Source organism: Giraffa tippelskirchi, chromosome 5 (genome assembly GCF_054371585.1).
Source record: "Giraffa tippelskirchi isolate mGirTip1 chromosome 5, T2T-mGirTip1v1.2.pri, whole genome shotgun sequence".
Classification (NCBI taxonomy): domain Eukaryota; kingdom Metazoa; phylum Chordata; class Mammalia; order Artiodactyla; family Giraffidae; genus Giraffa; species Giraffa tippelskirchi.
The window spans coordinates 21,329,034-21,344,633 of record NC_137279.1 but is presented as its reverse complement, the minus strand read 5'-3'; the positions used below and the strand labels follow the sequence as shown (position 1 = coordinate 21,344,633).

The 15,600-nt window shown below is 34.8% G+C and overlaps 1 long non-coding RNA gene across 10 annotated transcripts in view; it reads right to left on the bottom strand.

Annotated features, from left to right (window-relative positions):
* Positions 1 to 15,600, bottom strand: part of LOC145507395 (uncharacterized) — a 721,493-nt gene that overhangs the window by 254,638 nt on the left and 451,255 nt on the right. For 2 of the 10 annotated variants that reach the window (XR_014054820.1, XR_014054821.1), the window contains one exon: positions 9,539 to 9,824. The exons of the other annotated variants lie outside the window; for them this stretch is intronic. This is a non-coding gene — a long non-coding RNA (uncharacterized LOC145507395). Of the gene's footprint in view, positions 1 to 9,538; positions 9,825 to 15,600 lie in introns of those variants that run through there. 10 annotated transcript variants of the gene reach the window in all.

Genomic DNA, 15,600 nt, shown 5'->3' with positions numbered 1-15,600 from the left:
CACTCCAGCCCCATGTACATCACACTGCATCATAGAGCCTGATCTGGGGGCTTCTTCTTCAACAACTGGGGAACATCTCCTGCCCTCAATAGGGTTGTGACAATTGCAGAGAAAAGATAGGCCCTGCCCAATACTCTGTGCAGGCTCTGGTCATTACAACACAACCCCCCCTCCCCACCCCCCAATCATCAAGGGGATAAGGGCCAGGACACCCTGAGGAAAGACATGGCAAGTAAAAAATAGCCCTCAAAACAAAAATATTGGACTCATACATTTATACAGGGTTGCTCCCACATAAAAACAGCCATTCAGAACCACAGCAGATAACTTTTCCTCCTAAATTCATAGAGTCAGAGAAATATAAGAAAAATGGAAAATAAGAGGAACTACTCTTAATTAAAAGAAAGAGAAAACTTCTGAAAGAATGAACAATGAAACAGTCCTCTTAAGTCTACCAGACATCAAGTTCAAAAAGGAGTTATACAAATTGCTGACAGAATTAAAAGACTTTCAACAGAAATGTTAAAAACAATGAGAAACCATAAACAGAAACCAATAAAATTCGACAACCCAATTGCCAACATAAAAACCAGGCTAAACACAATAAATGGCAAAATAAATAATACAGAGGATGAATAAGTGGTCTGGAAAATAGAATAATGAAACCTACCCAATCAGAACAGTAGAAGAAAGACAAATGAAAAAGAAAGTATGCCATACAAAGTGTTCCAATCTACACATAAAGGAATCCCAGAAGAAAAAGAAAGAGAAAGGGGGGGCTCAAAAATGTATTAGATGAAATTATGTCTGGAATCTTCCCAAATCTGAAGAAGGAAACACATATCCAGGTATAGGAAGCACAGGGGGTTCCAAACAAGATGAATCTAAAGAGATCTACTCAAAGACATATCATAATCAAAATGGCAAAAGTTAAAGATAACAAGAGGCCTCTAAAGGCAACAAGAGAAAAGAGTCATTTATAAGGGAACTTCTGAAAGTGTACAAGCTGACTTCTTTACACAAATTCTGCAATGCAGAAGGGAGTACCAGTGTATATTCAGAGACCTGAAAGGAAAAATCTTGCAACCTAGAATATTCTATCAAGCAAGGTTATCATTTAGAATAGGAGACATAAAGAATTTCTCAGATAAGCAAAAAGTAAAAGACTACAGGAATACCCAAACTAGAATAAATATTGAAAGGTCTTCTCCAAATAGAAAAGAAGCAAGAATCTTTAGGAAAGGGAAAACCACAATAGGAGAGGTAAATATATAAAAGAATTGAATATCACTTAAATAAGTCACTATACAGATAATAAAACAATCAAAAAATTCATGAAAGTGATTATAACTGAAGTAAATAGCAAAAGGGTAATAGAAAGAAGGACACCATATAATGATAAAAGAATCAATACAAGAAGAGAATATCACACTCTTAAAATATATGCACCCAATATAGGAGCATCTAAATATGTAAATCAAATACTAACAGGCATAAAGGGAGAAATTGATAAGAATAACAGTAGGAGACTCTAACCAGGCTTCCCTAGTAGCTTGCAGGTATAGAATCTGCCTGCAATGCAGGAGTTACACGTGATGTGGGTTTGATCCCTGGGTCAGGAAGATCCCCTGGAGGAGGGCATGGCAACACACTCCAGTATTCTTGCCCAGAGAACACCATGGACAAAGGAGCCTGGCAGGCTACAGTTCACAGGGTTTCAGAGAGTCAGACACATCTGAAGTGACTGGACATGCATGCAGGAGACTTTACCACTCCACCAGCATCAACGGAGAGATCCTTAAAACCAATAAGGCAACAGACATTCTAAATGCCACAATAGAACATTTACATTTAATTGATGTTTATAGGACACTATGTTCCAAAAATAAAAAATCCTCACAATAAACTCTTTTCAAGAGCACATGAAACATTTGCTGGCACAGACCACATACTAGGACACAAAACAAGTGTCAACAAATTTAGGGTGATAGAAATTATTTTAAGCCTCTTTCCTGACCACAAAGGCATAAAACTAAGTCAACCACAGAATGAGAAAAGAGATAAAATGATTACATATATACTAAACAAGGTGCTACTAAAAATACCAATGGCTCAACAATGAAATTAAATAGGAAATTAAAAAATAACCTAGAGACAAATGACAATGGAAACACAACCACACAAAACATGTGATATAACAAAAGTAGTTTTAAGAGGTACATTCACAGTGATATAGACCGTGCTTTAAAAAAAAGGACTGAAAATAAATAAAATTTTTGAAAAGGGAAGGATTTCAAGCAAACAACCTAACCTAGCACCAAAAATAAGTAGAAAGAGAAAAATAAACAAAACTTATGAGCAGCAGAAGGAAGGAAGTAATAAAGGTCAAAGGGGAATCCTTTTAAAATTTAGATTAAAAAAATAGAAAAAAAAATCAATAAAACCAAGAGTGGGTCTTTTGAAAGGATAAATAAAATTGACAAAGCTCTGGCAAGGCTCACCAAGAAGAGAGAGAATCCAAATAAACAAAATGATAAGTGAAACAGGAGAAATAACAACCAAATACCCCAGAAATACAAAATACCATAAGAAAATATGAACAGTTATATGCCACCAAATGGACAACCTAGAAGAAATGAACAAGTTTATAGAAACTTATAGCCTGCCAAAACTGAATTGGGATGAAGCAGATAATTTGAACAGATGGATTACTAGAAGCGAAACAGAATCTGTAGTTAAAAAAAAAAAAAAAAACTATCTGTAAACAAAAGTCCAGGACTAGATGGCTTCACTGAGGAATTCTACAAAATGTAAAGAACTTATACCCATCCTTCTCAAATTCTTCCAAAAGACTGAAGAGGAGAGAACACTCCCAAAATTATTCTAGGAAACCACCTCTGATATCAAAACCAGACAAAGAGACTACCAAAAAAGAAAGCCATAAGCCAATATAGCTGATGAATATAGATGCAAAAATACTCAACAAAATATTAGAAAACTGAATCCAACAACACATAAGAAGGATCATGCACCATGGTCAAGTTGGAATCATTCCAGGGTCACAAGAATGGCTCAACACACACAAATCAATCAATGTGATACACCCACATCAAAAACAAAAAAAGACAAAAAACACATGATTATCTCAATAGATGAAAAAAAAGCATTTGGTAAAATTCAACATCCATTCATGATAAAACCTGTCATCAAAGTGGATATCGAAGGAACATATATCAACATAGTAAAAGTAATTTATGAGAAACCAACAGCCAACATAGTACTTAATGTTGAAAAGCTATAAGCCTTCCTGCTAAAATCTGGAATAAGTCAAAGATTCTTGCTCTCATCACCTATATTCAATATAATATTGGAAGTCCTAGAATAGCAATCAGACAACGAAAAAAAAGGTATCCAAAAAAGAAGGGAAAAGGTAAAATATTCATTATACGTAGATGCTGCTGCTACTGCTGCTAAGCCGCTTCAGTTGTGTCCGACTCTGTGTGATCCCATAGATGGCAGCCCACCAGGCTCCGCTGTCCCTGGGATTCTCCAGGCAAGAACACTGGAGTGGGTTGCCATTTCCTTCTCCAATGCGTGAAAGTGAAAAATGAAAGTGAAGTCGCTCAGTCGTTTCCGACTCGTAGCGACCCCATGGACTACAGCCTACCAGGCTCCTCCATCCATGGGATTTTCCAGGCAAGAGTACTGGAGTGGGTTGCCATTGCCTTCTCTGATATGTAGATGACAAGATACTATATACAGAAAACCCTAAAGATGTCACACAAAAACTATAAGAACTGATAAATGAATTTAGCAAGGTGGTAGAATACAAGATTAATAAACAGAAATCTGTTGCATTTTTACACTAACAATGAAATATCAGAAGGAGAAAATATCTATCCCATTATAATCAGATAAAAAAAAAAACTGAGGAATTAACCTTACCAAAGATGTGAAAGACTTATATGCTAAGAACTATAAAACACTGATCAAGAAAACTGAAGATGACTCAAGAAAATGAAAATACATCCCATACTCTTGGATTAGAAGCATAAATGTAGTCAAAATGGCCACACCACTCAAAAGAAATCTACAGATTTGATGTGATGTTTATCAAATTACTCCTGACATTTTTCACTAGAACAAATAATAATAAAATTTATATGGAACTACAACAGATTCAGAATTGCCAAAGCAATCTTGAGGGGAAAAAAGACCAAACTGAAGGCATAACCCTCCAGGTCCTTCAGAAAATACTACAAAGCTAGTCATCAAAACAGCATGATATTGACACAAAAATAAACATATAGGTCGATGGAACAGAATAGAAAGCCAAGAAAAAATCTCATACACCTATGGTTAATTAACCTTCAACAAGGAAGACAAGAATATACAATAAATAAAAGATAATCTCTCTGTCTCTTTTTTAAAGACAATCTCTTCAGCAAGTTGTTTTGGGAAACCTAGAGCTGCATATAAATCAATGAATTTATAATACTCCCTCATACCATACACAAAATAAACTCAGCAAGGTGGTAGAAATCCATGGTAATCCAGTGGTTGGGACTCAGTGCTTTCACTGCTGAGGCACAGGTCTGATCACTGATCAGGGAACTAAGACTCTGCAAGCCAAAAGACAACTATGACTGAAAGACTATGACTGATACCATAAAACTCCTAGAAGAAACACAGGCAAAACATTCTCTGACATAAATCATAGAAATATTTTCTTGAGTCTTCCAAGACAAAACAAACAAACAAAAAAATGGTGCCTAATCAAACTTATAAGCTATTGCACAGCAAGGGGAACCATAAACAAAACATAAGGACAGCCTACAGACTGGAAGAAAATATTTGTAAATGCTGTAACTAACAAAGGTTTAATTTCCAAAATATGGGAATATCTCAATATCAAAAAAGAAACAACCCAATCAAAAAATTGGCAGAAGATCTGAATAGAAGTTTCTCCAAAGAAGATATACAGATGTTCAACAGACACATGAGAAGATGTTTGATATCACTATTTATTAGAGAAATGCAAATCAAAACTACAATGAGATATCACTTCACACTTATCAAAATGGCCATCACCAAAGCTTTGACAAATAACAAATGATGGGGAGGGTGTAGAATAGAGGGAACCCTCCTACACTGTTGATAGGAATGTAAATTGGTTATGGAGGTTCCTTAAAAAAAAAAATAGAGATACCAGCAGTTCAGTTCAGTCACCCAGTCATGTCTGAGTCTTTGTGACCCCATGGACTGCAGCACGCCAGGCTTCCCTGTCCATCACCAACTCCCAGAGCTTACTCAAACTCATGTCCATTGAGTCTGTGATGCCATCCAACTATCTCATCCTCTGTCGTTCCCTTCTCCTCCTGCCTTCAATCTTTCCCAGCATCAGAGTCTTTTCAAATGAGCCAGTTCTTTGTATCGGGTGGCCAAAGTTTTGGAGTATTAAGCTTGAGCATCAGTTCTTCCAATGAATATTCAGGACTGATTTCCTTTAGGATGGACTGGTTGGATCTCCCCTAAGTACAAGGGACTCTCAAGAGTCTTCTCTAACACCACAATTCAAAAGCATCGATTCTTCAGCGTTCAGCTTTCTTTACGGTCCAACTCTCATATCCATACATGATTACTAGTAAAACCATAGCCTTGACTAAATTGACCTTTGGTGGCAAAGTAATGTCTCCGCTTTTTAATATGTTGTCTAGGTTTGTCATAGCTTTTCTTCCAAGGAGCAAGTGTTTTTTAATTTCATGGCTACAATCACCATCTGCAGTGATTTTGGAGCCCCCCAAAATAAAGTCTCTCACGGCTTCCATTGTTTCTCCATCTATTTGCCATGAAGTGATGGGACCAGATGCCATGATCTTAGTTTTCTGAATGTTGAGTTTTAAGCCAAGTCTCCTCTTTCACTTTCATCAGGAGGCTCCTTAGTTCTTTGCTTTCTGCCATAAGGGTGGTGTCATCTGCGTCTGTTACCATATGATCCAGCAATCCCACTCATTGGCATATATCCAGAAAAATAAAGAGATACATGCACCCATATATTCATAACAGTACTATTTACAATAGCCAAGACATGGAAGCAACCTATGTCAATCAATAGATGAAAGGATAAAGAATATATGGTGTGTATGTGTATGTGTGTGTGCATGCACACACACACACAAACAATGGACTATTACTCAGCGTAAAACAGAAGTTGCAGCAACATGAATGAACCTAGAGATTATCATACTAAGTAAATCAGTCAGAGAAAGACAAATACTTTATATCACTTACATGTGAAATCTAAAATATGGTAGAAATGAACTTATTTACAAAACTAAACTAGACTTAGACATATAAAACAAAGTTATGGCTACCAAAGGAGAAGGGGGGAGGTATAAATTAAGAGTACTGGATTAACAAATATACACTATCATGTATAAAATATAATAGCAACGAGAATTTTCTGTATGGAACAAGCAGCTATATTCAATATCTTGTAACAGACTACAGAAAATGAATTTTAAATTATTAGTGAATTTTGCTGGACACTTGGAAGTAACACAATATTGTAAATCAACTATATCTCAATTTAAAAAAAGAAAGTGGTATGAGTAACTTAACAAAAACTTTGAAAAGTTAGTTTAATTTAGGAAAACCATAAAAATATATAACTTCTGAAAATATACCCTAGAAGGCCTATATTCATTAAAGGAATTAAATCAGTAATTAAAATATTTCCAAAAAATATTATAAAAATTAATCCAGAAGAGTAAAATTATGATGTCATAAATGAGTTGATTGACTACAGGAGCTTAAGGGTAATTCAGAGAAAATCTGAAAGCAAATCCACATATTAACATATTGAAGTAGTAAAACCATGTCAATAGTTCAATAGATGAAGAAATAAGCATTTGATAATATTCAACACCAAATCATAACAACAAACTAGAACTATAAAGCAACTAACATGACAGAGGCCACTTATTCCTAGTCTACTGATCATTCTTAAATATGAAATATTAGAAGAATTTTATTTTAAACCAAGAAAAGCTACTACTATACCTAACTGTGTTCAATATTCTACTGAATATTTGAATAAGTAAAATAAAATGAGGGTAAAAATATAAGGATTGGAAAAAGAACAAAACAAACATTTTCATAGAAAATATGGCTATCTACAAAGAAATCCATGACAAGTTACAGACAAATGGTTACATTTTTTTGAAAATTTTAACAAATCTATCAAATGTCTAATATAAAATTATGATGTCATAAATGAATTGATTGACTACAGAAGCTTAAGGGCAATTCACAGAAAATCTGAAAGCAAATCCACTTATTAACATATTGAAGTAGTAAAACAAATTTCTGTATAGCAACAATAGTGTTTAAAAATTTTTTTAAGATATTCTAAACAGCAGCAAAAAAAAGTACCTCAAGGACATGTAAAATATTTTAAAAGTTACGGAAAAAAATTTTAAAACTTTATTGAAAGATATTTTAAAAGACCTAAATAAAATATAGATATATAAAATGTGTATATGTATGTATATAATATATATGTGTGTGTGTGTATATATATATATATATATATATATATATATATAATGTATACACATGTGTGTATACACACACACACACCATGCAAATGGATAGGAGTCTCAATATAACTCATCAATTCTTCTCAAATTAATCTTTGCATTCAATGTGATTCCAATAAAACATTCAACTTCTTAGAAAGTTTATACTAAAATCTATATGGGCATAAAATGAAGAATAGCTAGGACACTTCTATAGAAGAGAAAAATATAAAAATCAAGATGCATTTAAAATCTGTGTAAGTAAGTCAGTGTGGTATTAGTGTTTAAACTGATGGTTTAATCACAGGAACAAAATACAGAGCTCATAAATGGACTCATGCAAATATGAAAGATTTATGTGTGGTTTGGTGCCACCGCAAATCAGTGTGCAAAGAATGAAAAAGTCAATCAACGTAGGGATTTAAGTATATTAGGACATATTCATTTTCACCTAGGAAAAATGCAGTCCTTACTTATATCATATATAAAAGGACTTATCGACTTTTATCATATATAAAAGGACTTAGAGACTTCAATGTGAAATCCCAAACTTGAAACATTTTGGAACATAGGAGAATAAATTTGTAACTTAGGTTAAAAAGAGTTTCCTCAACAAAACACAAAGAGCAGTAAACCTATGAAAAATATAGATTTGATTACTTTATAATTAAGACCTAATTCAAATAAATCTTTTTCAAGTAAACCACAAAGCGAGAACAAAGATAAATCATAGAGTGTGTGGTCATTATAACATACTTAACTGGAAAAGATTAGCATGAAAACCTACAGAGTACAACAATATCCTGCATACACACACACACACACTAATCAGCTTGAAAAGTGGGCAAATGATACAAATAGTTATTTTATAGTAGAAGACATCTGAAGGATAAACATTTAAAAAATGCTCAATGTTATTAGAACTTCTGCAAATGCACAGAAATAAACCATTATTTACCTAATCTAGAGTGCAAATATCTACGAGTTTGACAATACCAAGTGACAAGGATGTGAACAGCAAGACCTCTTATGTTTCACTAATAGAGGTATAAATGGGGGCAACAATGTTGTGAAGCTAAATGTACTCAAGCTCTGTGATACAGCAATTTTACTGGTAGTATATTCTCTAAAGAAGCTCACACAGGTATAAGACAGCACATGAGTAAAAATATTCAAATCCATATTATTTGTAACAACAGAAACCTGGATATCATGCAAATGCCAATCAACAGGAGAATGAATTAATAACTTAGAGTATACAGTCGCCTACCCTTACCAGCAGGGCATAGATTCTGAGAACTTGGTGGATGCCTGAAGCTACAGAGATTACTGAACCCTATATACACTATGTTTTTTCTATGCATACATACCTATGATAAAGTTTAAGTTATAAATTAGGCACTGTAAGAGGTTAACAATATTTAAATAGAATAATTATAACAATATACTGTAATAAAAATACTGTGAATATGGTCTCTCTCTCAATATATCTTAAGGTAATGTTCTCATCCTTCTTATGATGATGATGTGAGATCATAAAATGCCCATATGATGAGACAAAAGTGAGGCAAATGACTCAGGCATCGTAATGCATTCATATTGTGGTGCTGGAGAAGACTCTTCAGAGTCCCTTGGACTACAAGATCAAATCAGTCCATCCTAAGGGAAATCAACCCTGAATATTCATTGGAAAGACTGATGCTGAAGCTTCAATACTTTGGCTACCTGATGTGAAGATCCAACTCTTTGGAAAAAACTCTAATGCTGGGAAAGATTGAAGGCAGAAGGAGAAGAGGATGACAGAGAATGAAATGGTTGGATAGCATCACTGACTCAATGGACATGAGTTGAGCAAGCTCTGGGAGATAGTGAAGTACAGGGAAGCCTCGCATGCTGTAGTCCATGAGGTCGCAAAGAGTCAGACATGACTTAGAGACTGAATAACAATAACAACAATGTAGTATTTGGCTTTATTGACTTTCTGATGACACCTCAAAAGGAGGCATATCCTCTTGAAGTGACCCCGGATCACTGAGACATGATCATGTGGATGGCTGGATATCTAGAGCAGACAATGTCAATCATTAAGGATCCTCAGAGGTATGAAGCAAGACAGCAAAAGATTTCATCACATTCCTTGGAATGGCAAAGAATTTAAATGTGAATTGTTTGTTTCTGGAATTCTCCATTTTATATTTTCAGACTGTGGTTGACCACAAGTAAGTGAAACTCTGGAAATAAAACCTGTGGGTAAGAGGAAACAACTGTATATAAAATATGATATATATTGCAGTATATTGCAGTTCTTTGGACTGCAAGGAGATCCAACCTGTCAATCCTAAAGGAAATCGGTCCTGAATATTCACTGGAAGGACTGATGCTGAAGCTGAAACTCCAGTGCTTTGGCCACCTGATGCAAAGAGCTGACTCACTGGAAAAGATCCTGATGCTGAGAAAGATTGAAGGCAGGAGGAGAAGGGGACGACAGAGGATGAGATGGTTGGATGGCATCACTGACATGATGGACATGAGTTTGAGTAGGCTCCAGGAGTTGGTGATGGACAGGGAAGCGTGGCATACTGAAGTCCATGGGGTCACAAAGAGTCGGACACGACTGAGTGACTGAGCTGAACTGATATTGCAGTAAAAATGGATGAATACAAGTATATTTTCTTTAACAAAGATAAAAAGCATGATCTATATGCTAGGAACTGTTCTCGAAGTTATTTCCTATATTAACTTGTTTCAGTTCAGTTACTCAATAGTGTCTGACTCTTTGCGACCCCATGAACCGCAGCACGCCAGGCCTCCCTGCCCATCATTAACTCCAAGTCCACCCAAATCCATGTCCATCGAGTCAGTGATGCCATCCAACCATCTCATCCTCTGTCGTCCCCTTCTCCTCCTGCCCTCAATCTTTCCCAGCATCAGGGTCTTTTCCAATGAGTCAGCTCTTCGCATCAGGTGGCCAAAGTATTGGAGTTTCAGCTTCAACATCAGTCCTTCCAATCAACACCCAGGACTCATCTCCTTTAGGATGACTGGGTGGATCTCCTTGCAGTCCAAGGGACTCTCAAGAGTCTTCTCCAACACCACAGTTCAAAAGCATCAATTCTTCAGTGCTCAGCTTTCTTTATAGCCCAACTCTCACATCCATACATGACCACTGGAGAAACCATAGCCTTGACTAGATGGACCTTTGTTGGCAAAGTAATGTCTCTGCTTTTTAATCGCTATCTAGGTTGGTCATAACTTTCCTTCCAAGGAGTAAGCATCTTTTAATTTCATGGCTGCAGTAACCTGTTTAACTGTTATATAAAAATACAGTGAAATATTGAAGTATTATTACCTCAATTTTGCATAGTGAATTATTATTAGCTCCATTATTAGCTCCATTATTACCTCCACTGGGCACAGAGAATGTGTATAAAAAACTAAATAAAAGAAAGCAAATCCAGAAGACTGCATACAGAAGATTGCATATAGAATGCTACTTTATTTTACTAAAACTAAAAATCAAACAATGCTCAAGATTATGTTATTTAGGAATATATATGCAAGAAAAAATTTTCCAAGAATGAGTGCATTATATGGCTAAAAATTAAGAGAGTAATTATCTCCAGGAGAATAGCAGACCTACAGATGGGTGATAGCTTTGAAAGTATTAGCAATGGTCTAGCTTTTATGACAGGTGGTAGATTCATAGTTGATGATTACAACATGATGCTTCATAACTTTTATAAGCATTATAGATAGTTTTGCTTATACCAAAATTATACTTTAAGAAGTTTAACACCTGCATTTTGTGAGGTTTAGATTAACTGTTCAGGGGACTATTTTTCTTATTTCCTGGTTTCCAGCTGCAGTGCTTCAGAGATAGGATTACTAGATACCTGATTCTAGAGAAGCAAACAAAATTATAATTTTTTTTCTTTTCAGTGTGAGTAGTTATTCTAAACATAAATCAGGTTCAAAATAATGCTTATAAAAGAATAAATGGTCACACTAAATGCAAAAGACAATTTGACCACTGAGAAATATATTAGCAGCATTCTCAAATCAATATGCCAAAATTATTGTAATTTCTGAATAATGATAATAAAAACAACACTTCCAGATAGAGCTCCAACATGTAAAAAGTTGAGAAGCTATCACATCTGTCCTTAAGGCAAGAAAACATTTGATAAACTGAAATCCAGTGACTTTTGTTGAACAGAACATAAAACTGAATTTGTAGGGCTAATTGTCGCTCCACCGTCTGGACATGCAGGCTCATTCAGAGAGACATTCAAGATCTGCGTACCTGGAGCAGAAGCTGCTGAAGCAACAGATAAGAGCACTTAACTAGTAATTTTTATGAATTGTTGATAGTGTGGACTAGTATAAGAAGAAATTCTGGAGATCACAATCTAAGGGGTTCACCACATGTTCAATGCAGCTCACCAAGTTCTCACTGTGAAGATTCAAGAATATCTTATGGCTCTGGCAGGGTTGGGGATAGAAGAAAAATCACTGCAAAATGCATTCAGAGCACTTTCCATCAGGAAAACCTAAACTCCAGGGAAAAAGACTTTACCAAATCCTTACCCCAGCTGGGAAAGAACATTTCTCCCACTGTGGCTTCCTCTACCCTTCCCGTTACACTTTAAGAGTGAACAAGATCTTTATCAATCGAAAAATATTTGTAACAGTCACAGAGCCACAAGATTAAACCAAGATTTAGTCACAGAATTATATAATACCTTCTTTCCCCTACACCTGACCACTACACCAGTAGGGATCCAGAGTACAGTGAATTACATATGAAAGATGCAGACTCTCTCTGCAGAAGTTAAGATGGGAATACAAAAATAAAAGGAAAGATAATAACAAGAATACTGGAGGAATTTGAAGTCTCTTGCAACTACAGCTCCAGCTAACATTGAACACAAACTTATAGCCAGATTAACATAAATCCTCACACTAATGGCATCTATACTTCACTACTAGTTACTTAATATATGTACATCTTTCAACAAAAAACTGTAAGATACGATAAAGAAAGAAAGAGGGGAAGGAGAAGGAAGAAAAGAAAACGGAGAGAGGGGAGGGAGGGTGGGAAGATGGAAACTTTGAAGAGCCAAAGCAAGCATCAGAATCAGACTCAGTTATGACACAGATACCAGAATTACCAGATATGAAATTTAATGTTACTACGACTAATATGTTAAGGGCTCAAATGTAAAAATTAATTGTCAGCAAGAACAGATGAGTAATGTAAGTAGAGTGATGGAAGAGTGATGGAAACACTAGGAAAGAATCCAAAGAAAAACGTGAGAAGTCACAAACACTGTAACATAAATAAAAAATGCCTTTGACAGGTTTATTAGTAGACTGTACATGGCCAAAGAAAGAATCAGTAAGGTTGAAGCTGGGTCAATAAACTTCCCAAACTGAAATGCAAAGAAAAAAGAAGGAAGAATAACAGCAAAAAACTGTAATAGAACATCTAAGAAATGTGGGCCAACTTCAAAAGACCTAGTATATATATAATGAGAATACAAGGTGAAGAAAGAGAGATAAGAATAGAAGAAACACTTGAAGAAATACTGAACTTTCCAAAATCAAAGACACCAAACATATCCAACCATCTCAGAAGATGCCAACAGGTTAAATAACTACTACTACAACAAAAACCTCTACACCTAATCATGTCATATTCAAATTTCTGTAAACCAAATACAAAAAGGAAGTCTTAAAAGAAATCAGGGAATATCACCCTACCTAAGAATTACAGTGGTATTCTCATAAGAAATCATGCAAGAAGAAAGTGAATTGAAATATTTAAAGTGTTGAAAGAAAAAGACACTAACATAAAATTAAATGGCTAGTGAAACTTATCCTTGTTCAATACATGATACAGGTTGCTTGGGGCTGGCGCACTGGGATGACCTGGAAGGGGAACAAATGTACACCCATGGTGGATTCATGTCAATGTATGGCAAAACAAATACAATATTGTAAAGTTAAAAAATAGATAAATAAACTAATTTAAAAATAAATAAATAAATAAAAAATAAAAGTGAAGGAGAAATAAGACTTTTAAAAAAACTTAGAAAATTCACTCTCAGTACATCTACCTTACAAGAAATTTAAAAAATTCTTTAGGGAGAAGAAAAAGGAGATACATCAAAAGCAGAAATCTACATACAGCAATGAAGCACATCAGAAAGGGAATACATTTTTTTTTTAAATAAATTTATTTATTTTAGTTGGGGGCTAATTACTTTACAATATTGTAATAGTTTTTGCCATACATTGACATGGGATTTTTTTTAAAGTCTTCGTTTTTGTTTCTAATCAATCAATCTGAAAGATAACTGTTCAAAGTAATACTAACAATAAAATGGGTAATTATAGCATATGCGTAAGTGAAATGAATGGGAACAAGCACAACAGATGAGAGGGAGGAACTGAGAATACTCTGTTATAAGGTAGCTACACTGCATATGAAATAGCATAGTGCTACTCGAAAGTGTACTTAGTTAAAAATGTATATTGCACAGTCTAGGCAAACACTTGGAGAAGGAAATGGCAACCCACTCCAGTATTCTTGCCTAGAGAATTCCATGGTCAGAGGAGTCTGGTGTGCTGCTGTCCATGGGGTCGCACAGAGTCGGACACGACTGAAGCAACTTAGCATGCATGCATGCATTGTAGAAGGAAATGGCAACCCACTCCAGTATTCTTGCCTGGAGGATCCCAGGGACAGAGAAACCTGGTGGGCTGCCGTCTATGGGGTCACATAGAGTCGGACATGACTGAAGCAACTTAGCAGAAGCAGCAGCAGGCAAACACTAATTTTTAAAATAAGTATTATTAATATGCTAACAGATAAAATATAATCATTGTAAATGCTCAATTAAAACTGTGATGACAAATGAACAAAGGCAACTTATGAAAACAGTTACAAATACAGTAGATATTAATTCAACTATATCAATAATGACTTTAAATGTAAACAGAGCAAATTAATCAATTAAAGACAGAGACTGTCAGAAGTAATTTTTAAAAGATATAAAGACCAGTATTATATAGATACCAAAACCAAACAAAGACACTACAAGAAAGCAGATTGCAGGCCAATATCCCTGATGAACATAAATGCAAAAATCCTTGGCAAAATATTAGCAAACTGAATTCAATCTTACATTAAAAGACCAAGACCAAAAGAGACATTCCAGGGATATAAGGATGATTCAACATCCACAATTTAATCAGTGTGATACACCGTATTAGCAAAATTAAATATAAAAATCATATGATCATCTCAATAGAGAAAATGCTTCTGACATAATTCAACACCCATTTATGATAAAAACTCAAAAAAGTGAGTATAGAGGGAATGCGCCTCAATGTAATATGGGACATGTATAATAAATCAACAGGTAACATCATACTCAACAATAAAAACCTAAAAGCTTTTCCTCTAAGATGAGGAAGAAGATATGGATGTCCACCATTTTCATTCAACATAGTACTGGAAATTTTCACCACAGAAATAAGAAAATGAAGAAGAATAAAAGGTATCCAAAGTAGAAAAAAGAGGTAAAACTGTAACTATTTGCAACTATGTGTTACTATTTCTAACTGATTTCTATATATAGAAAACCTTGAAGACTCTACAAAAAAAAAAAAAAAACTATTAGAACTAATACACGAATCTGTAAAGTTGCAGGATACAAAATTTATATGCAAAAATCTGTTGTACTTTAATGAACTAATAATAATATTTCTGAAATGTAAATTAAGAAAACAATTCCAGTGTCATAAAAACTATTTAGGAATAAATTTAACCATGGAGTTGAAAGACCTATACTGTGCAAACAATAAACACTGGAAATTGAAAAAGATACAAATACATGGAAAGATACAACATGCTCATGGACTGGAAGAATTAATATTGTTCAAATATTCATATTACCCAAAGCAATCTATCAATTCAATGCAATCTCTATCAAAATACCTATGACATTTCTAG